The sequence below is a fragment of the Portunus trituberculatus genome, chromosome 27 (assembly GCF_017591435.1).
Source record: "Portunus trituberculatus isolate SZX2019 chromosome 27, ASM1759143v1, whole genome shotgun sequence".
Lineage (NCBI taxonomy): Eukaryota > Metazoa > Arthropoda > Malacostraca > Decapoda > Portunidae > Portunus > Portunus trituberculatus.
This window is the reverse complement of record NC_059281.1, coordinates 17,356,976-17,378,332: the sequence shown is the minus strand read 5'-3', so window position 1 is coordinate 17,378,332 and position 21,357 is coordinate 17,356,976. Positions and strand designations below refer to the sequence as shown.

The window sequence follows — 21,357 nt, the reverse complement described above, 5'->3', positions numbered from 1 at the left end:
GGACTAGCCTGAAGGAAGTTATTAGACGTACAGGACTCTTGAAACGCTAAAACTCTGCTGACATTTACACTCTTGGCCCTGAGCGACTATCTAAGAAGCTTCTGAGTTGATCACACGGTCGCCAGTGAATCGCTTGGGGTTGTGAATCGTTTAACCGGATTTCCGTGACATCCTAAGTTCATTGAATTTTTTTTTCAACATTTTTCTTTTAAAGAATATATACATTTGTAAATCTGTCTATCTTCCGTGTATATAGCTTTATTGTTATTTACGTTAGAATAAAGGTTAGAATATTGAGTTGCGCTGTGTTGTGTTAGTGAAAGACGTGTAAAATGATTAAACAAATACTAGTTAAGGATACATTTATTTATTCTAAGGCTGTCGAAGTCAATAAAAATTAGTGAGAATAAGAACGCCATAACTTTACAACAAGCAATAAAAATACACGCAAACACACACACACACACACACACACACACACACACACACACACACACACACACACACACAAACTCGTCTTTTCCTTGGCCCTACCAGCAGCAGCAGCAACAAGACTTTCACCATCAACGCGTTTAGTCATTACTGCAGGCAAAATCCACCTTCCTACCGCTGTCACCGTGATGAGAAGCAGCATCCGAGCCAACCAATACCAGGGATTACCTAATAGACTCACTAAACAAGACTAATGTACAAGACACGACCTCGCTATCTTTCACCATCACTACCGCCATTACTCTTACTTCCATCACCACTACCACTACTACTACTACTACTACTACTACTACTACTGCTACTACTATTACTTCTACTATTACCATTACTACTACTACTACTACTACTACTACTACTACTACTACTACTACTACTACTACTACTATTACTACTACTACTACGACTACTGCTACTACCTCTACTATTCTTACTACTACTACTACTATTACTACTATTACTATTACTACTACTACTACTACTACTACTACTACTACTACTACTACTACTACTACTACTACTGTCACTCCTGCTATTTCTACGCCTATCACCGCCACCACCCATCTCCCGCTGACGATATCAACATCAGTGCATTATCATTACTGCAATCACCTTACCGGTTGCTCTCCCTCTCCAGTCATTGTATTAACACACCATTGAGTGTAATTATGCGTTCATTGCTCGTGTTAATATTAATGAGTTTAAGAGTAATTATTATCGTTATATTATTTTAGAGTCATGTCATTCTAATTAATATTGTTATTATTATCATTATTATTACTATTATTATCATCATTTTCATTACCCTTATTGTTATTATTTTTATTTTCATTATTATTATTATTATCATTGCTATTATTATTATCGTTATTATTATTATTATTATTATAATCCTAATTATTATTACTCTTACCACTCATATTACTGTTTCTACTACTACTACTACTACTACTGCTACAACTACAACAACAACAACAACAACAAATACTACTACTACTACTACTACTACTACTACTACTACTACTGATTTTTATACAAAGGCTGTTAATGAGAATCTAAAAATACTCATCATTAACAATATTTTTTCTCTAATTAGTTGAACTGAAAGCCCAGTGTATATCTTAAGCTTCCGACGCAAAACTCTACGTAATTTCATCCCGAAACGTAAATCGTAAAACTATGAGAAAAGTTGGTGAGCGTGAACAAAAACACATCATAAAACAAGTGCATAGAAAAAGCTTAATATATAAACAGGAAAGGCAAAGACGGGATTCAAGGCCACCTTATTACATGTCGCCTACATACGCCGTTGTCACACACACACACACACACACACACACACACACACACACACATATCAAGCATTTTCTCTAAACTGCCTCCACGCATTCACTTTTACTCATAGACATATATGTTTTGAGAGAGAGAGAGAGAGAGAGAGAGAGAGAGAGAGAGAGAGAGATATGACAAGTCAATCTAGTTAAGCGAGAACCATTATCATCACATCACACGCACACACACACACACACACACACACACACACACACACACACACACACGACATCCTCCTCCTCTTATTCTTCTCCATTACCCTGCATCACTTTGCTTTACCCAACCTCCCTCCACCCAGACACCCACCCACGCGTCTGAACTCTATTCACCATTACTAACATTTCCGAACATTATCTAGAGAACGATTTTTAGAACAGATTAAATAGAGAGACGCATAACTATCTATATAAAAAGCATCGTTATAAACTTAATCCTCTTGCTATATCTAGACTAATATGCAACTGAAGTCATGAAGCTAAAGGAGATAAAGAGAGAGAGAGGGAGAGGGAGACCGAGAGCGAGAGCGAGAGAGAGAGAGAGAGAGAGAGAGAGAGAGAGAGAGAGAGAATAGCAGCATTCACCATCATTCAGGAAGTCTCTTTACACGTGAATCAGATAGGAACAGTCACGGGAGCCGAAACCAGGAGCGGTGAATGCAAGCAATATCGCCTTAGCATCTCCAGACAGGCACGGAAGCAAGCAATGGGAGGTGTTTACGTCAACGCTGAGAGGAAGCTTCTCCCGCAGCGACTAGTCATGCAGAACAAGAAGGTTATAAGGATTCTTGTGTGGGAGATGCAGAGAAGCAGGGATTGAGAGGGAGGCCGAATGGGAGGCAAAGTTATAGCTACGATGATTCATATGTGTGTTGTGAGAGAAGTGGAAGAGAGGAGGAATGAAGAAAAAGGGATGCAAAGAAGGAAGGAATAGCAACTGTGGAGAAGAGAGTGAAGAGGAAGCTGAGGGAAAAGAGAAAAAAACAAAGGAATAATATAAGAAATGAGTAATAGGGAAGGGAGAATAGAGTTGGGGAGAACACGAAAGAAGAAAAGAGAAAGAGAGAAAGAATGAGGAAAAGGCAAGAAAGCAAGAGAGGAGAGAAGAGTGGGATGACAATGGAGGAAATGAGGACTAGATAGAGCGAAAGAACGGGAGGAGGAAGAGCGAGGGTGAGAGGATGACGGACAAGGCCGCTAAGGGGATGAAGGAGAGTGTGGGAACGAAAGCAGACTGGATTGAGAAAGAAATATAAGCTTCTTGTCCTGCCTCATCCTCTTTTCAATAGTGTGTAAAAGCGATAACAAAGCTAAACACACACTTTCCTCAACTTCCTCCTCTTTTTCCCCACCTCTCTCTCTCCTCACCATGTTTTCCCCCAGTGGTTCCTCCATAAACGCCTTGGCAGCATTAGACGGAAGGTTTAGACCAAACAACAGTCTCAGGTAACTTTAGCATGATTCCCCTTTAGACGCCAAGACTTCATACTAAGCGAAGCCACACAAGGGAACCCAGGCCATCGCTCAATAGCTAGAGATCACTTCCTCTGTTTACTAACTATGTATACCTTGTTTGGAAAGTTTTGTTGTTATGTGTGTGTGTGTGTGTGTGTGTGTGTGTGTGTGTGTGTGTGTGTGTGTGTGTGTGTGTGTGTGTGTGTAAGGTTTGTCTCTCTCTCTCTCTCTCTCTCTCTCTCTCTGATAACTTTTTTCTCAAGATATATGTGATTGGTTAAATTTCATGTATTAATTAGACGGATGAGAAAAAACAAAAACAAAAACTGGCAAATCGACTGATAGTGACAGGCAGATGGAAGAGAAAGATTGGTACATTTTTCTAATCATTTAAGACACGAGTGAAAAATAGTTAAGTGTACCATTAAGGCGTCTCTTTTTTTTTTTTTCCTGCGTCAGTATTTGCTCCTCGCACCTCATTTTCTGTCTCTCCTAAGTGTCTGCCTCCTTCGGCGCCTTCGTGGAAAGCTCTTGGTGACTTTTATTTTATCTTATTCATTTATTTTACATAAAAGAGAAGTGACGAAGGTTTTTTTAATCGCCTTCGTCAAATTGCAGCGAAAAGGAGAATGAGAGAAGTAAAAAGGGAAATGTTTGAATCAAAAATAGAAAGAAAAATTCAGCGGGTTACCATGATTTTTCAGGGGAGATTCTGGCTTTCAGTGTGTGTGTGTGTGTGTGTGTGTGTGTGTGTGTGTGTGTGTGTGTGTGTGTGTGTGTGTGTGTTTACATACCTAATGAACATTTTCGATCTTTCTGCTCTCTCTCTCTCTCTCTCTCTCTCTCTCTCTCTCTCTCTCTCTCTCTCTCTCTCTCTCTCTCTCTCTCTCTCGTTCATTCACGCGTAAAGCCAACATTCTCTCTCTCACTCCTGAACACAGAACAACCAGAATTTCATCAAGTCTTCAGATACACAGTTGAAACCACACTGAATATATCAAGTTAATGTATGCAGAACATTTCCGAAATACTGGAACTGGACGATGCTTGTATTGCTTCCATCCATACCACTTTACTACGATGCTGTGTGTTAAATTCGGCGTGAACTTCTTAAGATAGATACAGATATATAAAGATAAGAAATGAAGAAAAATCCATTTCTTCACCTTATAACGCCTGTAAGAAATAAATACTAAATGTCAAGGAAATGTTAAAAATTGATAAATATTAGTGAAAAATTAATCTTTTTATTTCTAAGTCTTTTTCCTTACATCTAATCATTTTCATCTCTTAATTCATCATTTTCATCCCATCTTCATCCATCTTTCCATAACCTCATCTCTACACATGCATTCCATTACTCTCTCCTACTCACTCCCTTCCCTTCATGCCATCTCCCCTTTACGTGACTGTCAGCATTCTCACTTCACGCCTTCCATCATATCACCTCCACACTGCTCCTTCCACCATCACCCTCGCACAGGAAACGCCCTTGACTCGCCTCCCTAACAAGGCCATCACAGACTCGTGTTCAAGTATATGGCTTGTACCTGGAATAAATAAATTAGGAAAGTTTCAAGGTGAAATTCGCGTGACACACACACACACACACACACACACACACACACACACACACACACACACACACACACACACACACACACACACACACACACACACACAGAATCTAAAAAAAAAATATGTCTGGTAGGGACTATAACACATTTTTCTTTTTCAACATTTCCTATATCTTGTTTTTTTTCCCTTTTCACTTATCATTTTCCATTCTTTTTAGTTTTCCTTCTTTAACCTTCATTTGCCTCTTCTCCCGAAAAACCGATATCAACACCACCTCCCACTTCCCCTCCATCTCCATCTCCTCTTACTCCTAAACAGATAACGACGTTTTAACAGCAGCTTCCTGGCGGCTGTCGGCATAAACGTGACGCCCTACTTAGTATCTCAACTCTGCTTTATCCCAGTACGAAATACGACTTGCGAATTTAATTTTCCTTTTCTCCTCCTGAATTCAATCTAATATTTTCTTTGGCGTTACCACCACCACGTTTTTTCTTCTATGTTTTGTTTTCCTAGAATCTGCTTGTCAGTTGCCTGGTTTTTCCTCTTAATGTCTTTGTATTCCTCTTTCCCCTCCTTCGCTATTATCATAAACATCACAAACAAAAAATGTTGAAATTTCACATCTACCTTAACCAGTTGAAGGAAAGGGAATAAACTCAGTTCTCCATGACGTGTAAATCTCTACTCGCAATGTTATCGTCGTTTTTACAGCCATCAGTTTACTTCGGTCGCCAGTAACGGCTTGACTAACGACGTGTAATGGAAGGGAAGATACAAGGCTGACGTGATGGCATACCTCTGCCTGTATATTCACTCTCGGTAAAACACACACACACACACACACACACACACACACACACACACACACACACACACACACACACACACACACACACGACAGTAGTGATTTAATGTTGTTGGGTTTTGAAATTTGCTACAGGCTGTAATAATATAAAACTTTAACGCGAGGCTTGACTGAGAAAAAATATTGCATTATTATAATTATATATCAAATAAAACTGTTGATACTTATTAATAATCTCTATCTCTCTCTCTCTCTCTCTCTCTCTCTCTCTCTCTCTCTCTCTCTCTCTCTCTCTCTCTCTCTCTCTCTCTCTGCATCTGTCAGTTCAAGTAGAGAATCGTGTTGCGCCTGTTCGAATCCCAGCACTCACTCTCTCTCGTCCTTGACACGCGCGCTGGCCTACGATCGTCCATGGAAGTATTTCTGATTGACCTGAGAGAGGCTGGAAAATGCTTCCCGACACCCACAGAGCACGTATTGCAAAGAAGAACGCAACACGAAAATACGAATAAAACCTGGCACACGTGGGTTTTTATATTTATGGATACGTGGACTGCGAGAGAGAGAGAGAGAGAGAGAGAGAGAGAGAGAGAGAGAGAGAGAGAGAGAGAGAGAGAGAGAGAGAGAGAGAATAGTTTCCTTTGATTCTGACATAATTAGCAACATGTATATCACGTTCACACAACAAAGTTCTCTGCAACACCCTATTATCACAGCAACACAATACTGTCACGTAAGCAACACCACAAAGCTACAATATGACATCACCACCCTAACTCTCTCGCTCACTAACAGGAACAGCTAGGAACACCACCATTACATAACTACTATTTCCATATAACTTTAATGCCATACTACAGCACCACTACAACTATATTAACCTACAACCACAACACATCACTCAAACTACCACACTAATCAATAACAACACCACATCACCAGTATGCTACATTATCATGACCACACAATACCATAGCTCAACACAGCACTATCAATACCACACTATCACCACAATTTCACCATCACTCTGCCTCGCTCTTGTGCAATCAACTTCCAATACAGTCGTTTTTTTTCCAGCTTTTCTTTTTTTTTCAATATATTTTCTTTCCTTCCTTCACCTTTCCCTCCCGTCTTTTTCTTCTCTGGCGTTCAAAGCAAAGCAACATTTAATCTCTCATAGTTCTTTATATAAAACATTTCTTTTGGTCTGATGCTCGCTTCAACTTATTTTATGTAACGTGATGGTTTGCACGCTACAAATAGGGACAAATAATGCATACCAGAAAAAAAATGATAATAAATATATTGTGTGATAGCGTATGGAAAATAATGGAAACAATAATTTCACTTTAGAAATATGCAAAGCTGATAAAAGTTACGTATAAAAGTAAAGAGAATTTTAGCATTTAGATAAAACGATCATAATATCCTGCACTGTTTAGATGTACAAAATAATTTAACATAGAGAATGCATAATCAATCTCACACTAGGATACATGAATTTTCGACATAAAGATCTGTACATATTTATAGCAGTCAATGAGACACATGATAGAAAATATCAATTCCTAGAACCTTTTCCACATGTCTCGTCCACGCCTCCCCCTTCACATCCTTTCCACCTCACTTCACGTAATCTTGTTCTCCCCTGTCCACCTCGCCTTTTCCACTTCATCTGTCCAAATCTCTTCCACCAACTCGCTCTCTGCCATTTCCCTTCATTCAACCACCTCCCCGTATTCCTTTCAATTTTTACATCTCAAAGTCCCATTCCCCTTCTTCATCTTCCACCTCACCAGTCCACATCTTCCATCAATTTAATCTAATATTTTCTTTGGCTTTTCTACACCCACGTTGTTTCTTCTTTTCTATGTTTTCTTCCCTTTGCTTTCTACATCTATCTCTACCTTTTAATAAGTATTTTTTTCCTTTCAAATAAATACTTCTTTTCGTTTTCTATTCATCTATATTACCTGTCCACCAGCATTTGCACTCCTATTCTCTTTGCCTAATCTACTATTTTTATTTTTTTTCCTTTCTATATTCCCTATTATCTACCTGTGTCACTCTCCATACATATCTACTATTTCCTCTACCTCAACACCTAGCTTTCGTTCTCCTCTTTCTTTTCTAGCATATTTTTAACTAGCCATCTCCATTTGCCTCCTCACTTTGTCATCATCTTTTTTTCTTTCGCTTGGCTTCGTTTTCCGTCCTTCACATCAAATTTCAACACGAGTCTTTACATCCTCTGATCCTTTATTTTCATTTGGGATTTACTGCGTTTATCTTGGTAAGCGAAAAAAAAGTATGAGATTCTTCGACTAGGAAAAGGAACGAGTAGCCGATGCAGATACCGGGACAAAGCGAGGGAAACGAGTCACGCATGGCAGAGGAGAGGAAATAAGCTAACGGATATGTCTTGTTTGGATAAGGCTCCTACTCAGTTCTCCGCCCTATCATCGCTTCTATGAGTATTCCTCCTTCTTCGCCTCGTATCTCTGTTTTTTTTTTCTCTCTATCTCTCATGTGTTTTCGTTTTCTCTTCGTGTCTCCCTTGCTCCCCTTATCAATACTTATTATTTCTCTTTCTTCGTTCTCTTCTCTTGTCTTTACCCTAATTGCTGTCTTCCGTTCTTCCTTCCGTCTCAAGTTAATTTTTTACTTTCAATCTCCTACTCTGCAATTCTCTCTCTCTCTCTCTCTCTCTCTCTCTCTCTCTCTCTCTCTCTCTCTCTCTCTCTCTCTCTCTCTCTCTCTCTCACTTCCCCTCCGCTTCTTTCCATCTTTTTCCGTCCTTCGTTTCCTCTCTAACAATAGAATCCTCTTTGTCCTCCTTCCACGTTTTCCTCTTTCTTCTCTTCCATCGACTACTCTCCTGCTTCTCCTCTTATCTTCCACTTCCTCCTCCGCAGGGTCCCTTCCCTTGCCTAATCCTTCAGCAAGGGACAATGACCACTAAGAACCAGCAGACGCACCACCATAAAGACTCAACCCTCGCACTGTGTCTTATGATGATGCTTGCAGTTGTTGTCGGCGGGCCACCAGCAGCCGCGTCAGTTTGAGCCGACCGGGATGAAGACTTGGATCCCACACGCCGCAGGGGAACGACAGGGGTATTTGAGACTGATCCCAAAACCGTCTTCTGCCTCCCCTGCCCTCCTCACTCCCACTGCCTGAGTATTTTTGATCCGCCACAGTCCTTCTTGAGGACAAGTGGTGACTGGTTCGCCTTTTTCTCCTCTACTGTTCCTTCTTTTCCTCTTCCTCCTCTCCTTCTTCTTTATCCGTCTCCTCCTCTTGCTCCTCTGCCACAGTGCATTTTACAACTCGCCACCACAGCAAAAACATCTTCCCCGCTGACGGGATATGCGCACGCCATTTCGTTGCCAAGAACTCACGTCGTTATCAGAAGTTGCAAGTGGTTTGGAGGCGCCACGGCAGCCTGCGTCCTGCGAAAAGTGCGAATATTAGGGAAAAACGGAAGGCAAAGTCGCTTTACAACTTTCCACCGTGCAAAATATCGTCTTTTCCCTTCCTCATTCAACTCCTCGCCATCTTTTACGTTATGAGTTACACGAAGGCAGAGAGAGAGAGAGAGAGAGAGAGAGAGAGAGAGAGAGAGAGAGAGAGAGAGAGAGAGAGAGAGAGAGAGAGATGGAGTGCGATGTGAGATCAATCCACTCCGAGGCAGCGGTACAAGACGCTCTCGTATCCTGAGTTGCGTGTTTGTATCCAATATTGCAGTAATAATCTCATACGGCGGTGGTGGAATCAAAGCCATGCGAGGGAAGGCGCGTCACAACGAGGAGTCATCCCTGCCATGCGTTTTGCTTTGATGTGATGGTCTAGGACATCCCAAGGCTTTAAGGCACGAGGGGCGGGGAGAAGGAACGGCTCGGAGGCACACGAAAAGGGATCGCCTCCACCTGCTGGCAATGATACTTGGGAAAATTGGGATACTTCAGGAAATTGGCAAAGATTGGTGTTTGATTATCCTTTGTAATCTCTCACAGAATCATAATGTGGGGAGGGTAACTGTATCTCTCTCTCTCTCTCTCTCTCTCTCTCTCTCTCTCTCTCTCTAACGGCCTCACAACAATAGTCCCTCGTCTGACCCATTACCATCACTGTCTCCCATTAAATCTCATCACCTGCCATTTTCCTAACCACCGTCACTCTATCCGTAACCGCCCCCCACCCAACGCCACCTGCCGGCACACCTGTCATCACCAATTGCACACTATGGTAAAATTTCAGCTCATCATAAGCACCACCACATCAATATTTCTTCTCCAACACTCCACCACCCTGTCACCATTATTCTCACCAGTACGATCCTCTAGGCACCATTCCATCACTTTCCTTCTTTTGTATTCGATTTTTTCACCTACCTATCTGTCCTCTTCCAATCTTTCACCAAGTGGAGTTTCAGTGTTCAAACTTTATCATTTTTGCACTAGGCCGGGGGTGGTGGTTGAGGTTCATGGACAGAACACACTCAGGAACAGCTTTTGTTGCGCTGGGTTACAATGTGGGAGAAAAACAGATGAACTTTAGGGCTAAACGTATTAAAAAATAAATATTACTGACCTATTTTCTTATGAAAGAGACAGCGACTGTGTCAACAAATTTGTGGCGGGATTTAGTTAGGCTGATAAGTACGTAATCCAATGTATACAAAGTTTGTTTCCTTTAAATTTTCATAACTTTTTGATTGAGGAAAATTTTAGTTTTAATAATATTGCTATAAAATGAAAAAGTGGGAAAAAGAACAATTTGATTTAACCCTGAATGATTTTTGTGTTGAAATACCAAAACGACTACAGAGGGAGAGAAGGAGAAGGAAGAGTGGAGGGAGGAGATGGGATTGGTGGGAGGAGGTAAGATGCGATCCACTCTAAGGAAAGAAGAGACGAGGAGGTTGTAGAGCCCAACCGCTTAAGCTGATGGAGCAAATCTAAACATACATCCCGCTTGTGCGATTACCGTAACGAGAATTTCCATCCCATTGCATACATATTGCGATCAACCTCACCACACTGCCGCGGCGGAGGTAATTACATTTCTGCGGGATTCTGCAACCACCACCCAGCATCTCCTTGCTCCACTTCTCTCCAGTGCACAATGTCAACAGTTCAGACATTCCGCTAGCTACACCCTGTCCCTACCTTATCACAATAGACACTAACCTTTCTTGCTCTCACCTGCTCTGTTTACCCGTTCTGATACCTCAATTCACTGTAGAATATAGCGTTCGTCTTCCCCTACACTTTCTGTTATTCTGCAGGTGTATATACGCCTAAAAATCTCCCCACATACATATTCTCACCTTGGTTTTCCGACCCTTCCTTCGCCCCAGCCGTTCCATCCCCTCCCTTACCTTCCCTTCCATTCCTCCAAGACAAAGCAGCTTAGCAAGGAGATCATTAGTGACGCTTTGTCCTTGCATACAAACACAGGAAACGATGACAGTAGTGCTGAAAATGATGATAACAATAATACAGAACATCAAATAGCAACAATGACAACGCTGCTACTACTATTACTATCAATAATAATAATAATAATAGCAATACAATATTGTTATTTCCAAATTAATTTACGTATATCACACACACAAAACAAAACAAAAAATTCAAACGAGAGCTGTCATAAATCATTTGGGTCAACAATTAAAGATTCACTCCAAAGTTTGCTTCTCACAAATTCACGACTGAAATATGTATTGGTGGACAACGTTTTCCTGGGCGCATGATAAACGAGTCTCGCAGGAAATGATAAAACGAAAAGGCCTGGAGAAAAAATCTATCCGGTGTTTGTGATATAAGTCCCCCCGTGTTCCCCTTTCTCTCTCTCTCTCTCTCTCTCTCTCTCTCTCTCTCTCTCTCTCTCTCTCTCTCTCTCTCTCTCTCTCTCTCTCTCTCTCATAAAGATTTCAGTACTACCTGCCACTTTAAGTTTTGGAAATCTTTAGCTTTTGGACGTGTGTGTGTGTGTGTGTGTGTGTGTGTGTGTGTGTGTGTGTGTGTGTGTGTGTGTGTGTGTGTGTGTGTGTGTGTGTGTGTGTGTGTGTGTGTGTGTGTGTGTGTGTGTGTCTAACCTCAAAACATTCCTTGGCGGATCAACAACAATCATTCATTTCTACGCTTGGTCTCATTTTGCCGCCACAATTCTTCACTGTACAGCAAAAGCTGATGCGAGCAGATGTTGTTACTAATTTGCAGCACCGCGACACACTGAAGTTCAATTTCTCCGTGAGCGATCCACATGAATTGCTAATGAACAAAGGCGAAAACATGAGTCACTTTACCTGTACTGAGAGTCACTTCAGGTGTGTTTGCTATACAGTGAGTTGTGACAGTTTATAGAACACAACACATGTATTATAAATGGTTAAGTTTGTGTTATTTTCAACATGATAGCGACATTAGACGTTGCTCTTTATTTCATAGAACTTACTAGCTTTTTGTGTAACACATTGTCAAGGACATCAAGGAATAAAGAAAAGTGCCAAATGGATATTCTTTTCAAAAGAGAATGAACGCGTAGCTGGTGAACTAATAACAAGGCTTATCCTAATGATCAGAATGCTTGAGACGGCAATCTGAGCAGGCGGGAGACGAAGGCTCTCGCTTTTACGATCTTAATTGGAATTGTATTGATGATAAAACCTTCATCTCAGCAGAGCAACATTAAGCGTCATTACGTAGTCGTTAGATTAGGGAAGGTGTGCATTACTTCCAGTATTAATGGCCCCTGATGATCGCCGGGAAGGGAAGGCTTTGTGGAGCAGCGAGGGAATACTGAGGAGGGACAGAGCGGCAGGGGCTCCTGGACCAGCTGGAGCTGCTGCTGCTGCTTGAGTATTCAGACCCGGAAGGCTACTTTAACCCTCGCCTTTACTGCTGCCTCCCGGAGGATGACCCGCATAGCTTTGTTGTACCTGTCTGTTGTTTATTTGGGCAGAATTCTTCTCATTTATTTAGTTCTCTTATTTTTACTTTTTTTTTGTACATTTTGCTGTTCTCTTTCATGCTAAAAAATAGGTCTGGTGAGTAAATCTGAAAAATAAGAAAGAAATTTCACTAGGATATGTCAGCATACTAATATAATACTTTTTTTCTTTCCGTTTAAGGAAAAGCAAAAAAAAAAAAAAAACCAGGTCTCTCCTTAAGATAAATTTAACCACTTGTATGTCTGGAACAGCGGCTGAGAGATCTGTGACGGGGGCAAAATCGATGTGTCATCTCAATGCCTTTCAACGCTGATGGGATTCATTTTCTTTCTCGACATTTTTCATACTGTGTGGCGTGTCGGATAAACTTTACATGGTTCCACTATGGATACAGTTACCGAACTTTTCGCAATAGTAGAAACAGTGAAGAAAAACCGTGTGGAAATTAGAACTTACGTTATAACCATTATGAAAATATATGAGATTTTGTTAATGACTTTTAAGGAGCTACGGGAGAGGGGAGGAGGAATAAGACGTAAAGGTATGTGTTGTTAATTCTGTTCCCTTGTGCGTGTACGATCCTCGGCATCACTGACGATGAGCCCAGGATGCAGGGTAGAAAGGTGACCGTCCTGGCGGTAGGTGTGCCGCTAGGGAGCCATGACCGCCACTCCAGGAAAGATCGATAGTGTCACCACACATTCACCTGCTGCTCAGTGCCAGCCAAGAGGCCATCACATCACTGGACTTTATCTGTGATGCTGTGGTTTCTTAAATACTATTCCTCAATTCCTTATTATTGTTATCATCATTATTGTTCCTACTATTATTATTATTGTTGTTATTATTATTATCATTATTATTATTATTATTATTATTATTATTATTATTATTATTATTATTATTACTATCATCATCGTCATTATAATAATTATCAACATTATTATAAATATTATCGTCATTTCGTCACTATAGCTATCACCATCTATATACCTTGTACTGTACATGACAATTTACATGTACCATCATAAACCTCTTTGTATATGTTTTAAGATCTATACATTTATTTAAACGAAATACCGCATGAAATTTTAGAAGCTTCAAAGCAATGAAATGAACAAACTACACATCTAATTCATCACCACCACCACCACCACCACCACCACCACCACCACCACCACCACGCCACCACCACCACCACCACCACCACCCTAACAGAACAAGAGCAACAGATATTCTACAAATGTCCTAATTAACCTTTTCTTCCACAGGTGTGTTGACGTGGAGGAGTCAGGCGGAGGAGGAGGAGGAGGAGGCGGTGCAGGAAGTGGAGTGAGAGGTGGAGGAAAGAAGACCAAGGTGGCAGGCGACGCGCAGCCCTATCTGGAGGAGGCGGCTATGAGGAAGATGGTGTCCAGCGTGAGGGGCGCCGCCTATCGCCCCACACTGCCCCCGGAGATAGCAACAGACGCAGCCATTTATGTTGCGGTGAGTGGCGAGGCGAGGAAGAGAAAAAGAGCGAAACTAAGAGAAAAAAAAGCAGAAGGAAAGGGCGAGAAGGAAAGCAAGAGCGAAGAACAAAAATTATAAGAGAAAAAAGGGCGAGAAAAAAAAAGAAACGCAAGGATAAGAAGCGTATGGAAGGTAATAAGACAACAAAGTCACAGGAATGTTATGATTGCTGTCGTGGGAGATGGCTGAAGGATACATGGGAGGTGATAAAACAGTGTAAGGAAGTTAGGATGAGAGAAGAAAGGAAATAATATAATATCGACAAATTAAACAGATAGAAGGAAGTTAAACAATATATAGAAGTTAAGGAGAGAGATACATGACAAGGCAGAAAATAAATAAGAGAGTGTAAAGAAGTTAGGTTGAAAAAAAAATGAAATAAAACAAGAAAGAGAAGTTAGAGTAGAGTTTATAGACTTAGAAGGCCGAACACAAATTCTATGGAGTTGTATGTAGGAGGAAAACATACAGGGGAAGTGGAAGTATTTCAGGTCTTTACGAGAGAGAGGAAGGCAAGGGAGAAAGTGGAGAAGGAGGGTCAAGTAAAAAAAAAAAAAAAAAATATATACCAATAGATGTAGGAAAAGTAAATGGAGACTCGTGTAAGGATTATATGAAGCCTAAGTGTAGGACTATTTGGGGAAACTGAATGAAAAAATAGAAGTCTAAGATAAAGAACACAGATAGGAAATAAATAAGATAAAACTGACTCAATAGAAAACGAATTAAACAAAATCATATTGACGAAGGAAGAAAAGTAAGAGAAGCAATAACTGGAAGAAAATAGCGAGGCAAGATAAAAGACAAAGAAAGACATGACTCAGGTAGCAAGAAAGATAAGAGCGGGAGAGGGAGAGAGAGAGATGGAAGAGGAGGGATAGCAAGAACAGGATGTTATGGGAGGGGATGGAACTGGGAAAGGAAAGGGATTAAGGGAAGAAAACGAGAGATGGGGCTTCGGGACTTGCTGAGGGACAGTGAGAAGGCAAGGGAAGGGAATATGAAGGGAGAAAAGGTAAAGAAAGGGGAAAAAAAAGAAAGGATTACATGTGCCAGGTGAATGAAGCTCAGTGAGAGAGAGAGACGGACACGGATTACAAGATGAGAGAGAGAGAGAGAGAGAGAGAGAGAGAGAGAGAGAGAGAGAGAGAGAGAGAGAGAGAGAGAGAGAGAGAGAGAGAGAGAGAGAGAGAGAGAGAGAGAGAGAGAGAGAGAGAGAGAGAGAGAGAGAGAGAGAGAGAGAGACTATCCATATAACGAAACACTAACGGGAAGGTAAATAATGAAGAGGAGGGTGTTACTGATACAGAACTGCAGATGACAGGAAGCACGGACAGAGGGAGGAGTGGAGGAAACAAAGGGAGAAGAGAGGGTATTAAAAGCAGAGAAAGAGGGATTTTTGAACATGTAGAGATTAGGAATGAAATCAAGTAAATGAGTAAGAGATGATACGAACGCGGGAAATGAGAATACTAATATATAAATAAGTGAATAACTACATAGAATGGAACTGAGATTAAAGAGAGAATCATTGTAGCGGGGAGTGTTAATGCATATAAAAGAAAGCAAATAGGAGGATTAATACGGTGGAGAAAGGTATACAGAAGAGTAATAAGGGAGGATATATTACAAAACATATCAAAAACATGACATTTCTGATTAAGTTTCCACACGACACGCTACAGTTCCAGAGTATAAAGATAAAACAGACCTCTAGCATATAGGTAACGCTCTGCACCTTCAATATTTCACGGAATCCGTTTCACATCATTTCCCCTCAAAAGGAGAAAAGAAATTGAGTTTGAGCAAATTCCTGAACAATTTATTTTTCCCAAACTTCAAAGAGGTTCTCCTTTCTTCTCTGGAAATGTTCACCTCATTTTCCGTTTTTGTTTTCTCCTCTTCTTTTCTTCTACCTCGTCTCCCTCCACCTCCCCTTCCACCTCCCACTCCACCAGCACCTCCACTGTTCCACAACCTCAAAACTTGTTAAATTACCCTCATCGTAAGCTCTCTCTCTCTCTCTCTCTCTCTCTCTCTCTCTCTCTCTCTCTTAAATAAGTTTAAAAGAAAAGGGAGAGGGATGAACTAATGGAGAAGAGAAGGAAATGGTGTCGGAGGAAGAGGAGAACGAAGATGAAGATGAGGAAAAAAAGAAAATAATAAAATATAAAAGAAAAAGAGTAGAAGCTGGAGAAAGAGAAGGAGGAGGAGGAGGAGGAGGAGGAGGAGGAGGAGGAGGAGGAGGAGGAGGAGGAGGAGAAGGAGGAGGAGGAGAGTAATTAAAACAGCTAACTTGCCATAAACCTCATTTTCCTCTTACTAAAACGAAGATAATGTAGTTAGAGGCGGGACTCCACCACCACCTCCCTCTTTCTGTAACTCATTCACTGCGCTAATCTCTCATCCCAGGCCTGTGTGTCAATGTTGGTCTAGTGCACACTGGCACACACACACACACACACACACACGCGCAAACTATCTATCTATCTATCTTTCCACCTACGTATCTATCTATCTATCCTTCGTCCCCTCCTCGTCCTCACCCTCTCTCACTTTTAATATCGTGCAGGTGATACTAAGAACAGAGGGAGCCACCAGAGAACCCTCCTAAGCGGTAAGCCAGGAAATCACGGCGCCTGGTGTCCGGGGATGAGATCGTGAAGCAGGTGGTGTCACGCTTAATTAGGAACTCGCTCAGGTGTTGCTTTTTAACAATTAAGGGGAAAACTCTAGACAGATAAAAAAAAAGATGATGATGATGATGATGATGATGATGATGATGGTGATGGTGATGATGAGGAGGAGGAGGAGGAGGAGGAGGAGGAGGAGGAGGAGGAGGAGGAGGAGGAGGAGGACGAGAGGCCAGCTGTTAACTTTCCCAACAAAAGATGTAGAAATATATGTCAAGAGCAAAAAGAGGCTGAAAGATAATGTCACTGGCTGTTGTGGAGCAGTCAAAGTTAGGTCGTTGTTGTGGTGCAGCTCCCAGGTGTTGGGGTGCTCATTATGGCGTGGATTTGCGTTATTATGGTGTTTCCTTAGAAAATATTCGTTTCTAAACTACATCTTCACACTTTTCGAGAGATTCATTTTAGTTTTCAAAGGGGATGCAATTCTAATAAAATGCGCTCTATCCTCCACAGAAATCTCGTTGCATATAAATACACACCAAATTTTCACCCACAAACCTCATATTTTTGACTGACTAGAGCCTTTCAGCAAATAATTCCCCTGCTATACATAATGCATCTCTCTCTCTCTCTCTCTCTCTCTCTCTCTCTCTCTCTCTCTCTCTCTCTCACAGGTAATTGTGGTGTTTTACGCGGCCATTATCTTGCTCCTCGTGGGCACCAACCTACATCGCCTTCGCCGCCGCCGCCGAAGCCCCACCAGTGCATCCCAGCCCCTACAGACAACTATCACAGCGCGGGACGCAGATTCCACCTCACTATTCTTCCCCACCTCACCGTCCGCAGCTGTTACCGCCGCCCTTCATGACAAGGAGCGATGGCAGGAGCAGGGAGATGCTGTGCCAGTCTGAAAGCGAGGGTGTGGAGCGGCGGGAAGACGAGGATAGTGAGGACAAACAAAAAGTATAGTGTGACTGGAAAATTTCACTATTGCGCAGGAACAGGAAAATATGAAAGTAAAAGAGAGAGTTCCCAGTGACGAATTGTGACAGAAAGGTGTGAAAATATATGATGGCTGGAAAAGGAGAGGAGAGAACTTGATGGTTAACGGGGTGAAAAGTAAGAGTACAAGGACAGCGACAAGGAAGAAACAGGAGAGGAAGAGGATGATGTGAGAGGGTGGAGAAGTTGCAAGGGTGAGACTAAATGCTCTTCCTTGGTATTGGTGGTGGCGCTGTCTGTGTTTAAAGTGAGAGCAATGTGAAGGTGTTGTGTTGATGGAAGAGGAGAAAGAGAAGAAAGGAAGAGGAGGAGAGCGATGGCGGCGACGATGAGGAGAAAGAGGAGAAAGTATAAGAGAAGCAGGGGAGAAAGACGGAAGAGGAGAGACAACTTGTGAATAATTGAGATGCTGCGTGTTGTGTGTACAAGAGAAAGAGAATGAGATAAAAATTAATCTCACCGGATCTTCAACACGCACACACACACGCACACACACACACACACACACACACACACACACACACACACACACACACACACACACACACGGAAATACGTTTCCTGCCTTATGAAATTAACCTCTAAATCAAATTAACAATTAAGCAAATTGACAAAGGTACGTTTGAACTCTCGCAAAAAAAAAAAAAAAAAAACATAACAGTGAAAAAAATGAGAAAATAAAAATGAAATGAAAATAGGGAAAGTTTAATAGTTCAAGTCTTTCATATATTAACACTCCTACTTCTCATTTTTCCTTTACCTTCCCTCCTCCTCCTCCTCCTCTAGCACTAACCTCTTCAACTGCAATAGTAACTCACACACACACACACACACACACACACACACACACACACACACACACACACACACACACACACACACACACACACACAAGAGAGAGAGAAAAGTGGAGCGACTGACAACGGAGGGATATAAGACAATGCTATACTAATAAAGCCAAAAAGCAAGAAAGGGACGGAAATACGAAATTCAACACTGATATGAACAGATTGAGATGACGATAGAAAATGTGGTAGAAGTGAAAATGCTCTTTTATTTTCATATTTGTACGTAATAAAGCAATCAAGGTGTGTGTGTGTGTGTGTGTGTGTGTGTGTGTGTGTGTGTGTGTGTGTGTAGTGTAAGAACATAATAAATTTTAAGGATGGCGCAAGAGACAGTCAGGCCTACAAGTGGCGGTCCCTGTGTGAACAAAACAACATATCATCCTTATCCATAAATTTGTCCAATCTTCTCTTAAAGCTCCCTACTGAATGAACACTAACAACATGATCACTGACTCTGTTCCATTCATCAACCACTGTATTAGACAACCAGTTCCTTCGCACTTCTTTCCTAAACTTAACCCTTTCAATACTGGGACACATTTTTCCCTTGAGATTTGTGCACGATCAGACCAATTTATTTACATTACGAAGGGTCGATGGAGGTCAGAAGATTAATGGCCACAGTCTAAACTATTCTAATCCCCCACATAAGTCTCTGAAGCTGTATAAAACCACCAAATAGTAAGCAGAATGAAAATGGAAACACGTCATGGTACTGAAGGGGTTAAATATCTAAAGGTTTAGCCCATTATTTTTGGTTCTATCCTGGCTACTGATCCTAAGAACTTTGCTCATGTCCCCTTTGTTATAACCCCTATACCACTTAAATACTTCTATGTGTGTGTGTGTGTGTGTGTGTGTGTGTGTGTGTGTGTGTGTGTGTGTGTGTGTGTGTGTGTGTGTGTGTGTGTGTGTGTGTGTGTGTGTTTAAGAACTACGACCTATTTAAGTAGATATAATGAAAAAAAAAATATGAGACACTGACCAATATAAGCGTGCTACGAGAGAGAGAGAGAGAGAGAGAGAGAGAGAGAGAGAGAGAGAGAGAGAGAGAGAGAGAGAGAGAGAGAGAGAGAGAAAACGCTTTACTTTTTGTGTGTATTGTGAATCCGGGGTTTTGGTGAAGCTTTTTCGTTTTTCCACTGCGAATGAAAATGAAACAGAAGCAAGAAAAGTGAAGAGATAGGACACGGAAAGAGAAACAGTAAAAGAGAGAGAGAGAGAGAGAGAGAGAGAGAGAGAGAGAGAGAGAGAGAGAGAGAGAGAGAGAGAGAGAGAGAGAGAGAGAGAGAGAGAGAGAGAACGTTGTGAACCTCAGGCAGGAATTGTGAAGGATTAAAAAGAAAATAATAGCAAAGAAATAAAACTGGAAAATGTGCAGAAGTGAGAGATAAAACTATAATACAACAAACAGACTTAAAATCTATAAACAATTCGTGAAATAGAAAAATAAAAAAAACTAACATAAAATCGATGATATAAAAACAAGTATACAACCGTGACAACACTATACTGAACACTTCACCAAACAATAAACGCTGCTGAGAGTAGAAAAAAAAAAAAATTTCAGAGAGGGAAAAACAAAACTGACGAAGATAACTTGTATTAAAAGAAAAAAATAAAAATCTAACACGAAAAAGGAAAAAAAAGAAAAAATACAAAGACGCAAGTAACAATGTGAATGGAGGAAAAAGTTAAGCTTATCAAGAGCAGTGATAAGATCAAATTAAGCCGTATAAGAGCAATGCCATCCCGGAAAGAGAATCCAGCACCAAGAGGAGGAGGAGGAGGAGGAGGAGGAGGAGGAGGGCAGGGGTTGAAGGGTTCACGATCCCTCTTCTGCTTCGCTCAACAGGGGATTAATACCCGAGGAAAGAGGATCAAGGCTGCCACTTGTGGGATTTGAACCGAGATCCAGCGAAGCGATTTTTTACATATATCTTTTGAATCTAAAGAGAGAGAATTTCCCGGATTACATAGAGAGAGAGAGAGAGAGAGAGAGAGAGAGAGAGAGAGAGAGAGAGAGAGAGAGAGAATTTATTTGGACGTATATCTATAAATAGCCACTGTAAGATAAAGCATTAAAAACATGACAAAGGGCTGAAAAAATGACCTAATGATCAGCTCAATGTAAAACTAATTAGCTGGTATTTGCGTATGTAGAAAGCCTGGGCACAACAATTGATGATGATCCTTGATGCTGGACTCAATACTGATCACGAGGACTCATCATCATATAGAAGAGCTATATTTGTATGAACATGTTAGGTTTATAAATGTTACCCAAAGAGAGAGAGAGAGAGAGAGAGAGAGAGAGAGAGAGAGAGAGCAGTATGAGCGAATGAGCAAGTGAGAGAGCTTATTTGCTGTCCGAGTGGATGCAAATCAGTTCTAACTCTCTATTTAATCTTTCTTCTCTCTCTCTCTCTCTCTCTCTCTCTCTCTCTCTCTCTCTCTCTCTCTCCTGTCCACCAGACCGAAGATGTGTACCTGTAAATGTATTTTCAAACAAAGTATTCATGCAGTTTATATGTAACAAGATTTATGTGCATGTTTCAAATAAATTATTTAGTGGATCTCCTATGTTTTATCATCCTTGGTGCATTTCATACATTTTCTCTTAAAAAACATATGACAGTTTGGCAAAAAAAAAAAATTGTAAAAAATACTACATAGTAACATTAATAATGATTAAAATAGAAAAAAAGAAAACAACTACTATAATTACTACTACTACCACGACTAC

The 21,357-nt window shown here is 41.0% G+C and overlaps 2 long non-coding RNA genes across 3 annotated transcripts in view; one reads left to right on the top strand and one right to left on the bottom strand.

The window, feature by feature from the left end:
* The window catches only part of LOC123509536, a 70,054-nt gene extending 51,750 nt beyond the window's left edge, over nucleotides 1–18,304 (top strand). Inside the window, exons 2-3 of the long non-coding RNA XR_006676212.1 lie at nucleotides 13,888–14,104; nucleotides 17,436–18,304. This is a non-coding gene — a long non-coding RNA (uncharacterized LOC123509536). The remainder of the gene's footprint in view (nucleotides 1–13,887; nucleotides 14,105–17,435) is intronic.
* The window catches only part of LOC123509537, a 62,651-nt gene continuing 49,840 nt past the window's right edge, over nucleotides 8,547–21,357 (bottom strand). Inside the window, exon 3 of one of the 2 annotated variants that reach the window (XR_006676214.1) lies at nucleotides 8,547–9,110. This is a non-coding gene — a long non-coding RNA (uncharacterized LOC123509537). Of the gene's footprint in view, nucleotides 9,111–11,040; nucleotides 11,139–21,357 lie in introns of those variants that run through there. The other variant, XR_006676213.1, reaches the window with a different exon arrangement.